We start from the raw sequence: 5000 nt of genomic DNA on the forward strand, positions 1-5000 counted from the left end.
AGTCGCGCATCACTCGTTGGATCGAAAAATTTTCAAAGTCCGCAAGAGTCGCGCATCACTCGTTGGATCGAAAAATTTTCAAAGTCCGAAAGAGTCGCGCATCACTCGTTGGAACGAAAAATTTTCAAAGTCCGAAAGAGTCGCGCATCACTCGTTGGATCGAAAAATTTTCAAAGTCCGAAAGAGTCGCGCATCACTCGTTGGATCGAAAAATTTTCAAAGTCCGAAAGAGTCGCGCATCACTCGTTGGATCGAAAAATTTTCAAAGTCCGAAAGAGTCGCGCATCACTCGTTGGATCGAAAAATTTTCAAAGTCCGAAAGAGTCGCGCATCACTCGTTGGATCGAAAAATTTTCAAAGTCCGAAAGAGTCGCGCATCACTCGTTGGATCGAAAAATTTTCAAAGTCCGAAAGAGTCGCGCATCACTCGTTGGATCGAAAAATTTTCAAAGTCCGAAAGAGTCGCGCATCACTCGTTGGATCGAAAAATTTTCAAAGTCCGATAGAGTCGCGCATCACTCGTTGGATCGAAAAATTTTCAAAGTCCGAAAGAGTCGCGCATCACTCGTTGGAACGAAAAATTTTCAAAGTCCGAAAGAGTCGCGCATCACTCGTTGGATCGAAAAATTTTCAAAGTCCGAAAGAGTCGCGCATCACTCGTTGGATCGAAAAATTTTCAAAGTCCGAAAGAGTCGCGCATCACTCGTTGGATCGAAAAATTTTCAAAGTCCGAAAGAGTCGCGCATCACTCGTTGGATCGAAAAATTTTCAAAGTCCGAAAGAGTCGCGCATCACTCGTTGGATCGAAAAATTTTCAAAGTCCGAAAGAGTCGCGCATCACTCGTTGGATCGAAAAATTTTCAAAGTCCGAAAGAGTCGCGCATCACTCGTTGGATCGAAAAATTTTCAAAGTCCGAAAGAGTCGCGCATCACTCGTTGGATCGAAAAATTTTCAAAGTCCGAAAGAGTCGCGCATCACTCGTTGGATCGAAAAATTTTCAAAGTCCGAAAGAGTCGCGCATCACTCGTTGGATCGAAAAATTTTCAAAGTCCGAAAGAGTCGCGCATCACTCGTTGGATCGAAAAATTTTCAAAGTCCGAAAGAGTCGCGCATCACTCGTTGGATCGAAAAATTTTCAAAGTCCGATAGAGTCGCGCATCACTCGTTGGATCGAAAAATTTTCAAAGTCCGAAAGAGTCGCGCATCACTCGTTGGAACGAAAAATTTTCAAAGTCCGAAAGAGTCGCGCATCACTCGTTGGATCGAAAAATTTTCAAAGTCCGAAAGAGTCGCGCATCACTCGTTGGAACGAAAAATTTTCAAAGTCCGAAAGAGTCGCGCATCACTCGTTGGATCGAAAAATTTTCAAAGTCCCAACGATTCTCGCATGGAACTAAGTTCCAACGTACTGCCAAATTTTTCAGGTCGCGTTGCTGTTTTGCCCCATAAGGAACACGTGTTATGACCGGCCGGCTCCGACGTCCGAGCGGCACCGTTGATACTTCATGCACCGAGCGGTCTCGACCGGTCGGTCGGCACCTAGTCCTCGGGTTTCGGAACTTTCGACTTGTTTCGGCCCGTATCTCGACATTCCTTTGCGGGTTTGTTGTCGGGGCTATGGTTTCGTCCTCACCGTGTCACGAACACGCAGACAAAAATTTTTTTCGAATTTTGAAAATTTTTCGTCTGAGCGGAGATTCGCACCACAGGCGTTCGTTTCGTTCCGGTAAGAACCACTCTCACGAGTTCAAAGTTTTTCCGAGCGCTCACGTTTCGCAGGGGCGAGTTCTTCGCTCCGTCTAGAAAATATGATTCAATTTGAATCGTCGACACTACATAACCGCGGGTCGGTGTCTAAGACCGAATGGCCCTTTATGCGGTGACCAGAAAGTCTTCTCTCGCAAGTCGAGGGAAGCAGTCGAACAGAGGCATCAACTCGCCACATTCCGTGCGTATCACAGTCTGTTCGCAGACGGTACACATTGATTTCCAATCGTACTCCCGACGCTTGCAATCTAGCCGAAGGATACGAGAAGGATAATTCGAACGATTTGCACCGGGGAGTCGACAAAAATTGTCTTCACCCGAGGAAACACAAAGTCGAACAGAGCGCTCTGAGCGCTAGTACGCGTACACAAGTTGTGCGGTACCAGATATACATATTATATTAAAACGTGTGGCCGACCGGGCAAAGACTCGGCGGCATGGGGCAACACACGAAAAGAGCTACCAATAACACAAAGCTCCCTGGTTGATCCTGCCAGTAGTCATATGCTTGTCTCAAAGATTAAGCCATGCATGTCTCAGTGCAAGCCATATTAAGGTGAAACCGCGAATGGCTCATTAAATCAGTTATGGTTTCTTAGATCGTACCCACATTTACTTGGATAACTGTGGTAATTCTAGAGCTAATACATGCAAACAGAGTTCCGACCAGAGATGGGAGGAATGCTTTTATTAGATCAAAACCAATCGGTGGCGGGTTCGTCCTGTCCGCCGTTTACTTTGGTGACTCTGAATAACTTTGGGCTGATCGCACGGTCTTGGTACCGGCGACGCATCTTTCAAATGTCTGCCTTATCAACTGTCGATGGTAGGTTCTGCGCCTACCATGGTTGTAACGGGTAACGGGGAATCAGGGTTCGATTCCGGAGAGGGAGCCTGAGAAACGGCTACCACATCCAAGGAAGGCAGCAGGCGCGCAAATTACCCACTCCCGGCACGGGGAGGTAGTGACGAAAAATAACGATACGGGACTCATCCGAGGCCCCGTAATCGGAATGAGTACACTTTAAATCCTTTAACGAGGATCAATTGGAGGGCAAGTCTGGTGCCAGCAGCCGCGGTAATTCCAGCTCCAATAGCGTATATTAAAGTTGTTGCGGTTAAAAAGCTCGTAGTTGAATCTGTGTCCCACGCTGTCGGTTCACCGCTCGCGGTGTTTAACTGGCATGATTGTGGGACGTCCTACCGGTGGGCTTAGCCTTTCGGGGCGGCCCAACTAATATCCCATCGCGGTGCTCTTCATTGAGTGTCGAGGTGGGCCGGTACGTTTACTTTGAACAAATTAGAGTGCTTAAAGCAGGCTATTTTCGCCTGAATACTGTGTGCATGGAATAATGGAATAGGACCTCGGTTCTATTTTGTTGGTTTTCGGAACCCCGAGGTAATGATTAATAGGAACAGATGGGGGCATTCGTATTGCGACGTTAGAGGTGAAATTCTTGGATCGTCGCAAGACGGACAGAAGCGAAAGCATTTGCCAAAAATGTTTTCTTTAATCAAGAACGAAAGTTAGAGGTTCGAAGGCGATCAGATACCGCCCTAGTTCTAACCATAAACGATGCCAGCTAGCGATCCGCCGAAGTTCCTCCGATGACTCGGCGGGCAGCTTCCGGGAAACCAAAGCTTTTGGGTTCCGGGGGAAGTATGGTTGCAAAGCTGAAACTTAAAGGAATTGACGGAAGGGCACCACCAGGAGTGGAGCCTGCGGCTTAATTTGACTCAACACGGGAAACCTCACCAGGCCCGGACACCGGAAGGATTGACAGATTGAGAGCTCTTTCTTGATTCGGTGGGTGGTGGTGCATGGCCGTTCTTAGTTGGTGGAGCGATTTGTCTGGTTAATTCCGATAACGAACGAGACTCTAGCCTGCTAAATAGGCGTACTTTCCGGTATCTCGAAGGCCCCCGGCTTCGGTCGGGAGGTTTTTACTACCGGCGTACAAATAAATCTTCTTAGAGGGACAGGCGGCTTCTAGCCGCACGAGATTGAGCAATAACAGGTCTGTGATGCCCTTAGATGTTCTGGGCCGCACGCGCGCTACACTGAAGGAATCAGCGTGTCTTCCCTGGCCGAAAGGCCCGGGTAACCCGCTGAACCTCCTTCGTGCTAGGGATTGGGGCTTGCAATTATTCCCCATGAACGAGGAATTCCCAGTAAGCGCGAGTCATAAGCTCGCGTTGATTACGTCCCTGCCCTTTGTACACACCGCCCGTCGCTACTACCGATTGAATGATTTAGTGAGGTCTTCGGACTGGTACGCGGCAATGCCTCGGCATTGCCGATGTTGCCGGGAAGATGACCAAACTTGATCATTTAGAGGAAGTAAAAGTCGTAACAAGGTTTCCGTAGGTGAACCTGCGGAAGGATCATTAACGTTTCGTTACTACGAAAAAAAAAGCAGCGAATCGATGATTATTTTGGTAGATTCCACCGTGAATCTCACGCAATTATAATCCAGTCAAAAGACACACATGGCACAAGAGGTGGCGTACATTTTACGCGTGTCACGAATATCGAACTACGTAACGGCCGAAACGGCTCGTGTCGCACTCACACACGTCGACGACGAACGATCTTGCTATGTCCGTTGGAAGAGAGAGAAAATAATATAAAAAGGACATTACAACTAGTGTATCACGGTAAAATATATCGTGTGCAGCAGCCAAAAACAAACTAAGGCATAAATGGCTATGGGTAAAAAAAACACTAGAAAAATAAAAGGACATTGCTACTACGCCAACCTACGGGGGCGCAAGAACGAAAACTCTCTTTCCATTCTGGACGATAGCGATGCGGATCGTGATGCCATTCGTCGATCAGATTTGTGTGAGGTAGCGACATTGTGCGCGTTGCTGAGGCGACCAAGTGCCCGCTTCTGTTGAACGGGACGCTTGGTGTGCGTTTGAATCAACCGTTCGGTCGATCCCCCCGCTTTGTACGAGGCGTGGCGCGCGATTGATCGAACGGTTTTTTTTATGCTTTTTTTTCAAATTGTTTCTTTTCAAAGATACACATGAAGAAAAGTTACCATACTTTCACGGGGTAACCTGCTCCGGCTGGAGTTTAGCTCCACCGGGGTGACGTCGCGTTCTCCGCGGCGGAAGGTTGGCGACGAACTTTCGCCCCGTGAAATGCAATTGAGATCTTATTCCTTTTGCGCAACATTACCAAAATCCACGTGCCGTGGTTCCCCCCAGACACAAAAAATATGGC

At 47.8% G+C, this 5000-nt stretch overlaps 1 non-coding gene across 1 annotated transcript; it reads left to right on the forward strand.

Moving 5' to 3' along the window:
* Positions 1 to 2245: 2245 nt before the first annotated feature.
* On the forward strand, positions 2246 to 4159 carry LOC125500864. Its single transcript, XR_007278326.1, has one exon. It is a non-coding gene; the product is annotated as a small subunit ribosomal RNA (ribosomal RNA).
* The last annotated feature ends 841 nt before the right edge of the window (positions 4160 to 5000 follow it).

The sequence above is a fragment of the Athalia rosae genome, chromosome 4, assembly GCF_917208135.1.
Source record: "Athalia rosae chromosome 4, iyAthRosa1.1, whole genome shotgun sequence".
NCBI classification, from domain to species: Eukaryota; Metazoa; Arthropoda; class Insecta; order Hymenoptera; family Athaliidae; genus Athalia; species Athalia rosae.